This window comes from Stegodyphus dumicola, chromosome 9 (assembly GCF_044657685.1).
Source record: "Stegodyphus dumicola isolate Sdum_Otavi_A_Nest chromosome 9, ASM4465768v1".
NCBI lineage: Eukaryota > Metazoa > Arthropoda > Arachnida > Araneae > Eresidae > Stegodyphus > Stegodyphus dumicola.
The window spans coordinates 114992749-115008009 of NC_140776.1; positions in this window are offsets into that span (position 1 = coordinate 114992749).

Genomic DNA, 15261 nt, shown 5'->3' on the forward strand with positions numbered 1-15261 from the left:
TACTCGAACATAGGCACCTGGAAACCCGAATTTTCAATTTCGAAATTTTTTATGTATTTCATATTTTGTAAGTCTTTAACGAATTTTTGATTAACAAACTCAACGATTTCAAAGCGATCAATGGCAACACTGTATGAAAAAAAAAATTTCCAGCGCGCAAGACTATGTATCGGAAATTCTAAACATACGCTTATTTTAAACATTTTGGAATATTGCTGTTGAATTTCATTTTACGTAAGTTATGTGCTAAGAACATGATATTTAATAAATAAGCACACAAAACGCTACACACAAACATAGACGTGTAACACAAAAAGCATTAAAAAGTGTCCCTTTGGGGGTAATATAAAATCTGAAAGCTTTAAAAAAATTTTTTTAAACTTTCTTTTTAATTAAAAAGAATATATTTTAGTACACGCCTACGGTCTCATATATTTCGAATGTTAAAAATGACGTCTGAACTCAGGAAAGACTTAGAGAATGAGGAATAATCTGGATGTTATAATCATTCCTTTCGATGTTACAGTCAATGTTTTATCTGTTAAGTATGCAGAATTGGCAGTTGTCGTATATTTTACAATGGGACTAATATTTACATAACGTTTTTATTTTTGTTTAATTTAGGAAGTTTTCGGGACCAGCACTTCGTTCTCGACTTTTTGTACAGCTTCGGTTTGCATACTATTTCAATAGCCTTAGAAATTTTCTGATTTCACTCAGGAATCCGAAGTTGTATTTATTGGTGTGTCGTTGCATCGAAACATTCCATAGTTTCCCTCACATCATGTTTTTGAACTTTTAGTGGCAAGTCAAGTTACCAAATAAAAATATCAAAAACAATACATACCAAAGACGCAGTTAATTAAGTAGTCTACGTCATCGCTTGCCTGTTTTGCCCAAGTGGTGCTGCTTACGGCAGTGCTTTCGGACCTTTACTTTCCATACACTGTACTGTACGGGTAATTTAACTTCTATGCTGTTTTTACAGTATTTTTCCTATTTTTAATATCATATTATTTGTGTATGTGGCAGTAGGTATCTACTAAGTAATAGTTTATAAAGTCTATTTTGTTTCATGCAGATCGTTTCAAAAGGGCACACTTGTTTTAGGTCTTTTGCTTGAATCGGCGAATTTTTAAGTCCTTAAGTTTTCGCAAGTATTTTACTATTGATTTTGCATTTCTGATGTACAAGTAGTTCAGTCTGTTTTATACCATAAAAAAATGGATGATTTAGAATGCACATAGCTAATTTCTTGCGATTCAGATAGTGATTCGGTATTAGAATCGGAATTGTCTCTAACTGAACCTGGGAGTAGTCAATGTCCTCCATATGATGTCTTCTAGATACTTTTTTATGGAAATGTTTTTATATTGTATAAAACCTATTGTGGTAAATAAGCGAATTTACAGTTTGGATTGAAAATTTTCCTTTGACTAATTGAAAGGCATGCAAAAATAGAAGGTAAAGGAAAGATCTTCCTGGATGATTACAAGCTGCACTAAGGCTAGTAGAAAGACATTTTTAGAGGTGATTTTATGAATGGAAAAAAAAAAACAACAAAAAAGTAGGAAAAAAAAAAGGGGGAAAAAAAACACCTCAGACCCACAAAATGCTGCTATGTGTGTTCACTGAAATAGAATGACAACAGCAAAAGAATTATAAAAGGTACTCGGTATTTTTATGCGGACTCTGCCTTTCGACTTCTTTAAATATGTATCACACTAAATCCGATTTTTAAAAAACAAAAAAATAAATAAATGTAGTAATTGCAATCGGACATAATTTTAACCCATTAACAGCCAAAACTACAAGGAATGTTTCTTTTCTCATGAAAATAATAACAAATATTAAATTAAGAATTTATAACATAAATGTACATTGCAAATAAAAAAAGCTCTTACCTGTGGAAAAAGCGAGTGTTGCGTTCGCGCAACGTCAGCGGAATAAGACTACGGATGTTTAGTGAGTAGGATTACTTTTTAGTTGTATAACGTTTTATAAATCTACAAATCACTTTACTTGTAATTAATTTAATATTAAAATATAAATTGTCTTTCTTTTACAAATATAGATTATCTCATTTGAAAGATTCAAGCATGGAAAGCTTGATTACAATCATGATGTAAAGCTACATTACATACTTTGCATCTATAAATAGTCTGGCTATGTTACTCTTTACAACAAAGAGTAGAATAGCCATCAACGAACTTTACGATAAAATGTCTACTATCTCCATGCAATGGTTTTTGAATACTGAATTTACCAGGTCTTCCTGTTGCTGATCTATTTCTGGCTAATTCTATACTCGCAATAGGAGTTTGCAAAAGGAATAATGCATTCTCGCGTCTGAAATCTAAAAGTGACTTTATATTTCCAGTAGTAAAAAGTGGTGATATTTAATAAGTTTAGTCATATAATTATTAGTCTCACCTCATATAATTTATTAGTATTGTCAATTTGACTATTGTCAAATGTAAATTATGTTTCATATTCCTGTATTGCAAACGTGATATCGATTCTCGTACAACAGGAACAAAAATGTCCTTATCAAAAGACCAATACATTTTTCTTGAGGTAAACAATGATATCCTGTAAGCAATAATATTCCAATAAATCTTCTCATATAGGCTTCAGATGCAATAAATTCTGGGTTATATTTGTCTGTTCAACGAGAAGAGAATAAATGTCTAAACCAAAAAGAAAATCGAAAATCTGTGCAATAGTTTTACTTTGTGTTTTGTCTTTTATAATTTCTCTTCTATCTCTTTCTTCATATTCTTCCTGAGTCATAACTAACAGTTCCTTTTTTATCCACTTCAAGATTTCAGTCTTCTGCTTTTTAAACTTTTTAGTATGACTATAACTGCTTTTAGAAGGCTCAAACTTACTTCTTACGTGAATTTCAACTTCCCCAGTAGTATTATTTGGTAAAATATCATTATCATTTTTTAAAACATTGCCATACCTTTCTTCTTCGTCACTAGCCTCTGCAATTTCTGGGGGAGCAACAACAATATCACTTTCATTCTGGTCATTATTAACATTATCATCAACTGTTTCTTCATCAAAAAATCTTTGAAAGGCTTCTTTTAATGTAAGATACCTAGTTCTAGACATTTTAAACAACCAGAACATCGAAAGGAATGAGTGAAAAAGGAGATTGACTACCCGTTTCCTGCTGACGTTGCGCCAACGCAACACCTGTTTTCCCTTTCTTCCCAACAGAAATATAAACATCTGACTGATGTAATGTTCTGATAAACGGTGACCTTGACTACAAATAGATTACTCGTAAAGACGGCGATTCTTTCGTTAAATATTTTCAGCAAAAATACCCGGTCGAAAGTTTTGCTTAAATTTTGCTTAAAGTATGAGATTAATTATTATAAACAAAATGATTGTTGAAGGCAAATATTTTTTTACAGAAATAATCTTCATAATATTCCCTACACAAAATCATCTGCTGGTATAAAATATCTTAGGTAGTTATATTTATATACGCATTTATTTTGACCGTTGCGTCAACGCAACACCAGCGACTAATGGGTTTTAAAGTAATTGTATTTTTTAATAGTAGACACAATCGTAAATGTAACTTCCCCGTTAGGCGATTGTGTATAAAGAAAAGACAATTTCCAGGGACACCACGAAATGCTCCAGGGTGATGTATATTTGCTCTGCTCATATGTTCCATTAGCTTTCAAACATGCCATTATTGATTTTTTTAATACCAGTATGTTAGAGATGACCGCCTCAGACAGTCTTCAGCCATGAGTATTCAAAACCAGTAAGCATCAATATGTCGTGGTTTATCGAGAATATCTAGACATCCCGCCTTTGTATAGCTTTTTTCTTTGGTTCAATAAACAGCTTAACGGCAGATCTGAAAACATGTTCACTTTGCTTCAATTTTTGCATATGCACATTTTCAAAGTATTCCTGTGAAGTTCCCTGATATTTTACCTAAGGACTATTTTGCCTTTCGTCTCACCAAAAGAGCTCTTTCTAATCACAAACCCACCCTGACTGATGGACTTTGGAAAATAGTGGAAGGGAAACGGAAGTCAACACTAATGAAAATGTTACGAAAAACCCTTCTAGTGGAACCCATGATACAAACTTATATACAGATAAAAAGAACATCAGAATGAACATTTAAAAAATATTCTCTTCACATTTCAAATAATAATAAGACGGCCCCGAAACCATTCTATAAATATGTAAACACTCTCTTTAACCATTCTTTTGCGTTCAGTTTTATTATTTCCCAGCTTATGTTGTAATGTTTATCCTAAGGTTTTAACAGTAATCTTTAGTTGAAGCTACTTTCCTTTCCCTTTTAATTTCAGCTTACAGTTTCCTACCAGAATATGTTTTTAGAATTGCGGTTAATGGAAATAAGTAACAGCGGTATTTAAAATGAAGTTCCATTGACTTCGTTAGAGAGCCAGAGATTTTGACTAGCGCGCGTTTGCCTTTTGGCTACACACTCTGTAAGTTATTGCTATGCTCGGCGGTATCTCAGGCCCTTGAAAGCTTCGCCGTTTAGTTAGCATTTAAGGGGCCAGCTCCTGTAGAATTTTGATAGCTTCGGCTATATCTTTTTTGATAAGCATTAGTTAAATTTTATTTCTTATTACTTTGAGTTCAAGCCCAAGTGGAGGCTTTACTGTACGCTCTGAGAAAGGAGCCAACTGTTAATTTCTTATTTTGAGAAATAAAGGGTAATGAACCCTCCTTGAGTTTTATGTATCTGAGTTAAATCGACTTTTACTTTCAATACTCGCTTACATGCTCACGAGGTTCATACACACTTAGCTGTGATATAGAATGTTAGAACCCTACACAGTACTCGAACTAAATTTAGATGGAAACAGTTTACATGTGTTTGAATCCTGCGTACTGGAAATAGGATGCAAAATTTAAAAAAAAAAGTTTGCATTAATTTAGTCAATTGATGTTAAAAGGAAGTTTATTTATTTGATCGATTAAGTTTCTATTGGTTCAATTTAACTTTAGTTTTTTAAACAAACTAGGAAATTACTTTTATTACACTTATTATTGCCATGAGTGCGTTCATAAATAATAAAGCTATGGGGCTTTCTGTCCTTAATTAAGAACTAAAGAAAACTATTTTGCGTTACAGAATGATCAAAAATTATTTTTTTAAATATTCGCCATTTTTCTTTTAAAAATTTTTGCGTATCTTGACTTTCAAGTAAAAACTCTGCGCGTAAAAACATGTGTAGGTAGTGGTCATTGCAAAGAAGGTTGCTAAGTTTTCCCTCTGGTTCATAAAAACGTTAAGTGGACAAATCATGTATGGAAATCAATTTTTTCACTATCTAAGCATAACATTTTTATTACCTTTTTTTGGTATTACTCGCGTTTTTAAAAGAACTGCATTCCCGAAACTTAGCCATAAACACGTAAAAAATATTATTGTACTTTCCGAAAGAATTACATAGCACTAGAATAACATTTCTGAAATAAAAAGTAAACCGACCAGAAACTGATTAGCATGAAATTGAGCTCAGGTTAAAAAAAAATTCTGAAATTTTTTTATTACATTACTTTGAGTCTTATTTGACCGACAATTTAAATACCTAGCAAGCGAAGACTAAAATATTTAATTATCTGGCGATAGAAAACCACTTGTTTTCTAATCATTTTAATGCATTATCATTCTGTATTTTGTAAATATGAAATTAATATAACTTCTCTTCATAGTTAACATTTGTTTCCAAATACCAGGTTAAGATTATGGTACTTTATGTTGACATTAATAACTTGATAAGTACAATGTGATCAGAAAATACATATTTGCGACTACAAAATAATCAGTCATAGACTGCAGCTGGGAATAAAAAATTAAACTATTACACAAGCCTGCCATTTCTGTGCTTTTGATAATTTAAGAGGTAGATTGAGCGTTTAGGATATTCTGTTAATTTAAAAGAGCATTACGAAGATTTGGAATTCATTGTGAATAAAATTAAATACAACGATCATAAGTAGATTACATGCGGGAATCTTAAAACAGTATCGATGCTCCTCAGACAGACGGAAGGGTACACGATGTTTCCTTGTTTTTTGGAATGAAGAGAACATCAGAGACAGAGAAAATCATTGGATAAAGAACGATTGGCCAAAGAGGGTTTCATTAAATCCTGGAACTAAAACAATGCACCGAAAATATGTCATAAATGCGAATAAAATTCTCCTTCCCCCTCTGCATATTAAGTTTGGCTTGATGCAAAAATTTGTCCAAACTTCGCAAAAAGAATATCAGTGTTTTAATACACCTATAACATATTTCTAGCCTTATCAACAACTCTAAAAGAGGGTACCTTTGCTTGTCCTGACATTACAAAACTTCTCACAAATGGTAATTTGACACAAAAACAAATGGATGTTGCGGAAAACGAAAGCTGGAGGGCCTTTAAAGACATAGTAACTGGACAATATTAAAGGTTCGCTTCCTAAATCGATATTTGGATTATTTTGCTTAAAATCTGAGTGTCTTTAATGAAGAGATGGGTGAGAGATTTCGTCAAGACATCAAAGAAATGCAAAGAATGTATCAAGGGAAATGATCTACTTCCACGATGGCTGACTATTGCTGATTGTTGCTGCGAGATGAAATCCTCTAAAAATAAAAAAGAACAAGCGCGAAGCACAGCATGAACGGTCCACGGAAACTTCTTCAATACATAAGCTAAAATTGTGTATTTTAGGTACATTGTCTTAATATAAAGTAAAATAGATAAATTCTTAGAGAAAGACAGTAGTACATCCTTTTTAAACTTACCATTTCTAAACTCACGAAGACGTGCAGTTGGATTCGATTGAGAAAGACAAAATAAATTCACAAGTAAAGCGTGCTGAGGTAACGTGAAACGCATATTGAACCCAGGTGGCATTCGTAATGTTCTTCGGTGTTTTCCACAATTTACTTATACACCGAATTTAGTACACTATAGGTATTTACGCAATACTATAAGGTATTTCTCCCGTCTTCTTAGCCCGCCTTTCGTAGCGTAGTGGTCAGTCCTCTCAGCGCGTAATCGAGAGTCCCGTGGTTCGAGTCCCGGCGAGGGCATTGCTCATTTTTCATCTCTCCTGCTTCCAAAGAATACCTAATGTCTCCAAATTGGCTCCCGAACTAAAAGGGTGGTGGATAAGGATTCTCTCTCAGGATTTGGTAATTAGTTCCTCTAATCCCCAGTCGCCCCTTTAAAAGGGGGAGTATATAAAGTATTTCTCCTCCCTTCTTAGCATGCCTACGTAATGCAGTGGTCAGCAAGCTTGACGCGTATTTGAGTAGCGCGTGGTTCGAGTCCCGGTGAGAGCATTGCTTATTTTTCATCTCTCCTGCTTCCAAAAAGTACCTAATGTCTCTACAATACAATTATCAGATTTTATCCTTTTCATGCAAATATTCAGTTAAATAGACTAAAATAGCACCGCAGTATCCGCTGTCTGCAACTCGGAACAAAATGATTTTTCCCGCATCTTTTCTCCCATGTTATCATTAGCCCTCCTACTAAATTAATGGCATTGCATCTGATAGATCAAACTACAGTAAATCTGAGTAGTGCAAGTCTGAAACAAAAAGCGCCTTGTATATATATAGACTGTACAACCCAACCCAAAGACGTTCATGCCATTTTTAATGCTGCATTTGATGAAGCGCTCACAAACAGAAAACGAAATACTTAATGTGTCAAAAAGCCGCGGAGGGTTAGTGAAACAAATGGCGTGCATTACCGAACCGTCACAGCTCATCCACTGTCGAAGGGAAATACAGGTTTGGAAGCAGTTTTTTCCTGGGTTTTTGTTGTATCACTTTTAAGTTTTCACTGCCAGCAACCGCATGAAATCAGGGAGGATGCCATGAATGAATACCCTGCCAGACATTGGTTCTAAAATTGAAGTTTGAAAGATCAGATGTTTTGTGATAAATCCCGCAGTGGGAGACCACAGGTGATGGATGACGAAGCGCTGAAGGCAGCCATGGAGAAATATAGAATTCAAACGTGTGGTGAACTTGGAAAGTAGTTTCAAATTCCCGATAAATCAGTCAAACTTTTCCTGCACTGTACAGATGACGTGTACACATTGAACAAGTAGATACCCCACATATTGTTGCCAGTCAACAAGGAACAAAAGGTGACTTCCTGTTGTCGTTGCTGTCTCATAGCTCATCCATATTTGTTCAACCTTTTAAGATCCACGAAACAATGCTTCAGTACGATTCTTCCAAGCATTCAAGATATTGGTTGTCCCCTCTTGACCCTCTCTCTCAGACCACAAGAATACTTCTGCATATACACAGGATCATGCTCTTCTCAGATAGACTAGTGGCCAAGTACTGTACTATGTGCTACTACCTCATCTGTCCACAGCATCACTAACGACCTGTACGGGAGACAGTTGCAACAGGCGTAACACACATTCCACCAAAGGTTAATCGTAGGGATCTGTTGTTTCTCTCTACAGCAATGGTATACCGTATGTTGCATAGACCATCGACCATCGATACCATTCAGCTACTTGTCTGGAAGATACTGTTCTCGCTGGAGCTAGTGCCGACAGATCACTTGTTCAATTTCCTTGACATTCATCTCCAAAAGAAATCTTGTGGCCATGAGGCAGACCTGCAGCATGCACTGACAGACTTATTTGCGTCCAGGTGCTGCGAGATTTATCACCAGGGCATTACATAGCTGCAGAGTTAGTTTCGGGTAGTTCGGGTTACCCACGCGTACTTGTCAAGTATTTTTGTAAAAGGAGCAATCGTTTCTTTCCTTTTCGAGAATTATCATTTTCACAAGTTGTAAATCTACACAATTGGCTTTTAGCGAATGAAAGATCAGATATAACGAGGCTCACACTTTAAACGCGTAACTTGAAAATTTGCGGAATTTAAGTATTTGAAAAATAGAAATAAACTACATAAATAAAAAACGTTTAAGGCCAAAGAAAGTACCGCGATTTTACGAAATCTATATGCCGGAGAAATGTCCTAAAACCATTGGGAGACATCATCGTGTATGTGATGTATCCGAATGTATGTTCCATCAAACCACGGTATAGGAATTTTTATTGTATTACGTAGCTTTCGCTTTGCGTACATAAATAGAAAGGTCTTAAAAATGTAATGGATAAGATTGTTCTGATCGTAAACTCTGTCATTATTTCGCATAATTTCAAAGAAATTATTTAAATAGTTTATGTCATACAAACGTATATGCATTAGTCTTTAACCATTTTGACTATAATTTACTCGAATGTTTTGCAATAAATAATTACTTTTTCGTTTAAGACAATTTTTAAAACAAAGACCGTACCTTTTTAGAACAAAGAGCGAAATAAAATCGGAAAGACAATTTTAGTTTACCATAAGAAATATGATATACTAAGCAGTGTTTGAAGCAAGGGGATAAAAGAGATCATACAGTATTGGAAAACAAGAGACGAAACTATACGCCTGTCAGTAGGAACGAAAAAGAATGGAAGATGTTTGGGTTCTCAAGAAAAATAAGAAAATAAATTCAGGCTTTTAGAATACAAATGAAATATCCGTTTAAAGTGGTATAAAAAGATCTAGAGTCTTCCCGAAATACTTTTGTTGCTGTTAAAATAAAGACGGTATCTATTAAATAATCTGTGCCTGAACTTGGGATGTAGCACTAAAGAAATAATGTTCCTAATATATGATGAAAGAAGAGTAAATATACTTCCAACAACATTTTGCATGAAGACTGTTAAATTCATTATTAGATGTGAAGTCAGTAAAAATCAGTAGCTTGCACTTCAGACTACACAGACATACAAAAATGCATCTGCACGAATGTGTATATATCCTGCACCAAACATTGAGACAGCTCTGAATGTCTCGTTTTACTCAGTCAATGTACGATATATAATATGCGTTATATAATTTGCGTTGTCTTGAAAGCGCGACTTATATTAGATTTATATAGAACATTGTTCTAACGTAGGCATTTTGACATAAAATTTGAATTTTCCTGAAATAACATACCTATTTTTTCCATTCTACGACTCACATTATGCCTAAATATTAAATTTTGTAAAATTTGGTGAGAAACGGAAAAATTTCAAAATTTCGCTTGGCGCATTCTTTTTCTGTTTGCGCCAAGAATAATTCACTTGGCTAAATTCTAAATGTATATTAATCAATTTTCCTTTTCTCTCTTTTGATTGTGCAGGAGCGAAGAAAAAGGGGCATCATTTATTCTCTCAAATAATTTTAACCAGTGCTTAAAGCACATGTGGTGTTATTATCGCTTTTAAGCAACATGCCAAATTTCAGAACGCGTCAATATATACATCCAAGTATATCTTTGGAAATTTCGAATAAATAACTGTAATTTTTTGCAGGTATGCTTAGAAATACGTCTACTTTAAGGTGATGATAAAACGTTTATATGTGATAACACAAGCATGCTTTCAAAACATTTATAAAATTTGCTAAAGAAATACAAATTTTAAAAATAAATCAGAAATTGTAGGTAAATTAATTTGAATTGAACCTAAATTTTGAACTGCGAAAGAAGGAATTAAGTAAGTTCAATAAGAAAATATATTAATAAATGTATATTAAATTCAATTAACATTTAGGAGCTAATATTTTTAAAGCTGAATTTTAAGAAAATATCGTGCAATTTTTACGACCCTCGGCACTTTGTCATAATTTGAACGGTAGAATCGAAATAGTAGAAAAATATCAGTACGTCATTTCAGAAAAAGTCGAATTTATTGTCAAGATACCTAAGTTAGAACAATGCTATATCAAAATTTAATATATCCTGGGCTTTCGAGACATGAAAACCGCCAGTTAAGTTTTCTGAATCGGCCCAGTAAAACGGGAGATATAAAAGAACTGTCCTTTTCTGTGCAAATGTATACCTTTGTTTCTCGAATTTTTAGAAAACGACATATTTTTAGAAACGATATAATTCTACAAAATTTTCAATACACATAATCTTTCACCCGCAGATGAGCACCTCGCATCCTGAATTTTGAAATTCGAAATCGATTTTCTACTTATTTCATATTTTTTACGAATTTTATAATTTTTTATTAACAGATTAGCGATTTAAAAGCGAGCATTGGCAACACTACTCCAGATAACACGTGTTTACCTCCAAAGTGCAAGATCGTTGCCATTCGGTAAAACGTAAGATATTTATGTTCCACTTTTAATCAACTAACTCCGCTAATTTAAAACAATGCGCTGGCACTGGCTGAAATAAAATACTTTTATTTTATACGCCCATGTGTTCCCATTTATTTAATAGTAAGTAAGTAATTAAGTATGAAAGTTAATATATTTAACTTTCATACTTAACCTGTCTATTACTGGGTAATAATCGAAGTGGCAAACACAGTTTTTAAGAATCGTTTTTCTAATTTTTAATCGAGCTGATTTAAATGAACTTATAAGAAATCTGAAAGTGTTCACATTTCAGAATCGCCAAAATTAGTTTGTTAAGCGATTCACACTCTCGTTGAGCTCGCTGTTTTATAAAAGAATGATATTACAGTTTGTAACTTTCTTATGTCAAGATGGATGATACCTAGTGTTAAACATAAGATAAGATGATATACCATACTTCATATGAAGCAATGACGCTTGCTGAAACGATTCTCTTATAGTCGCGTCAAAAAGTCTTTAACCTCCTTACTCAAGATATAAAGAAGCAAAGTTTTTCACACCGTTACCTAACAAGACTTTCTACAGTACAGTCCAGTCCTCGTTTTTTTGTAAATATCCGCATAACATAACGCTTTAGAAAATATTCTTTATACGTAAAGGAAAGTATCAATTAATTATAGCATCCCACATAATATAAGAAAATGGTTAATAAGTATAATAATGCTATGCTTCGTCATGGTAAGGCGTTAAAATCACTTGCATTTCCCAAAATAAACGGATTAGAAATTCCACTATCTGGTACATAAATATATATCATAACCGATCGTCACATCGTTCAAAAAATCTTTGGCCTCTTTACTCAAGATATGAAGAAACAAAGTTTTTCACAACGTTACCTAACAAGACTTTCTGCAAGTACAGTCCAGTCCTCGTACACATAAGAAGGAGTTGAAGGAAACATTGCTGAATTACTTCTAAGTTTCAAAATATGTGTCAGAGTGTTCAATAAAATGTGTTCCAAATATGTGTCAGACTGTTAAAAAATAAAGAAAAGAGAATAAATCCAATATTTGTTACGGAAGAGGCTTTTCCATGTAAACTAAAGTAGATTACATTCTCTTCTTTTCGCGAGGTTCCACTCCATTACAATAAATTGTTCATTTCTGATACGTATTCCTTTGTACAAAACACCCCAAATATATCAGATACTTTCTTGTATGGGACACGAGTCTACGAATTTGCAATACTTACTACTCTGTATGCAAAGTAGCGGTTGGGCAACTGGTTTTGTTTATTAGAAATTCTCTCAAAACCTAGCTCGAGCCTCAAGTCAACATTTTATTATTCATTTTATTAAAGTGTAAAATCAGAGAAACTTAGACATATATCTATATGTTTAAATAAAGAAGACTGTTCGAGTGTTTGTTATTCATACAATTGTGCAGATTTATTTTGATCTTGTCGAAATTTGCCACATTTGATCTTTAAAGCAACACGAAGGTCACTGTCTACATAAGATTTCGAAAACACACACCAAGGTTGGCAAGAATGTAATTTCGGTTTGCACAAACAGGCAGCGTTATGTTCCTTGGGTTATTCTTCTGTTATTCTTAAATCATTTTTTCTTTTGAGATTTGACGACTGACACTTTTAAGTGTCAGTCAGTTTAATCTGAAATTTCTTTCTACAAGAAATTTCGGAAATTTTTGTTTATAACTATTAGTTTACGGTCTACCTTCTCAGCGTTATGGACGGAAAATTTACACATGAAACTTTCTGCCAGAGTTTAATGTATCCGATTTCGGGTTGGATGTATATTGTAAGAAAAGAAATCAAGGTACAAAGATTCGTTTTTTAATTAAAATCAAGAAAATACTTATTCATGACATTTTGAAGAACTTTGAAATTTCAGTTCTTAACGCTCGAAGCGTGGATGCAAAATAAACATTTCGACAAATTTTACTTTATTATTTTCTTAAAAACAAGAACGCGGCTGAGGCTAGCAAAGACATATATGAAGTTAATGGTGTTGAGTGCTAAACAGAACGTGTCAGACTTGGTTTAAAAATTTAGTTATGGAGAAATTTTAACCTGAAGCTGACCAAGTCTCTGGCCGTGGATGGATTTTATACAATAACATTAACATTATTAACGGAAAAGATTATAGTCTTAGCATGATGAATCAGCAGAACTTTTCCACATCTGGATTTTCTTAATTTTTAAAAAATTTTTTCTAATTTTTTAATAAGACCAGGTTGATGGTCATCGACCCTGGAAAAATTATTGTTTTTCTTAACCTTTTAATACATTTTGCCTCATTTGATTTTTTCTTAAATTATGGGGTTTGAAAAAATGTAAAAGACACTTGATTTTTGAACTATTTTTATAGTTTTTTTTTTCTTTTTCAAGTCTTTTATATTTTTTTTATTAAAATTAATGACAATTTTGTCTTTAAAAAATTATAAAAAAACAGCCTATATCTTGAACTATGGCAAAGCATCATATATTGGTAGGAATCATGAGTCAATTGTTGGGTTGTGATTCAAAAAATGATGAAGATATCCAGAAAGTATGTGTGCCATAGTTCAAGACATAGGCTGTTTAAACTCATACATAGTAAGTTTTATGAGCAAGTCATGGAGAGTGCACATCAGATTTTATAGATTTAGATTAGAAATTTGCTAAGCATTGAATGAATAGAGAAATTTGCATTATTATATAAAAAATGCTCCTACATGAAACCCTCAAACGCTGCATTAATCATTAGCAATTTATCAAGATATTTCCGTCATAAAATTTATTTCAGCGCACATAAGAGGTTACAAAAATAAACTCTGTTGTTGTCTGTATTTTCTGGAAGAATGTTGCCAGAGCGTCAAAGAGAATAACAAAGTCCGCCTTTTCTTTTACAGGTAGAATATAACATTCTCACAAACTGGAGTCGAAAAGATGCAATGTATTACAAATGCAATGAAAATTTCTTGTAAAAAGACATCACCGAAATGTCAGCAGTTAATGAAATACACTTATAAAACTATTACATAGCGACCTGCTTTGATAAAACTGAGAATTATTTTCTTGATCCTAAGATTATTTTTCTCTTTCCTAACTTGATTTATTAATCATAAGTGTAATTATAAACAATTATGAGAAACTGCAATTTAATAAAAAAGTAATTAAAACTTATTACTTCTCTTTCTCTCTCCACACACACACACACACACACACACACATATATATATATATATATATACTTCTACACCATATAGATAATCAAGATATAATAATTAAATCAAAAATTTAAATCCTGAAAGGTGGGCTACATCATAATAGGTAATACACATATTAGAATAAAACACAAACTTTTCAAAATACAAAAACATTTCAACAAAATTAACAACTTGAAATCAGATATAAAAATTTATGAAAAATTGTTGAGAATTCCCTGGGTTTTTATTTTCAAGGAGACCCCATGAAATTTCAACAGAGCCATGTTTCTGAATCATACCTAGGTTACTTAATATTGGAAACATAAAAAATTTTGAGAAAATGCCTATAAAGAAAATTTAGCTCAAATTACAGTAATTAAAGGGCTTTAATAGTGAAATAAATTACAACAGCATTTTTAAACTTAACTAATCATTAAAATATAACATGCTCCTACGCGACTCCAAAAAAATTCTAAACGTTTGAAAATTTTTTCGAGTACGTAATTAGAACAATTATTGGGTAAATCGAAAATAATCTGATCTGCAAGCAGTTTTTGAAAATAATAAAATAATTAAATTTTAGAGGAAGAAACCCGAATAGTCACTTGACAAATCGAAAGGAGTGGGCTAAAAAAATATATGTAAAACTAGTAAAAACAATAAGAATTTCCTTTGAAAAAAAAAATGTAATGAAAAGAATGAGAATTTTCTTTGGGAAAAAACATGAGAAGTCTCCTAATCAAATATTAAAAGCACTGTGCTAAAGAAATAATTACGAACTTTAGAAAAAAAGAACTACTGAGAAACATCACAAATCAAAGGCAGCTTTTGTGTAACGAAAGGTATTCGAGTTCGGAAATAAAA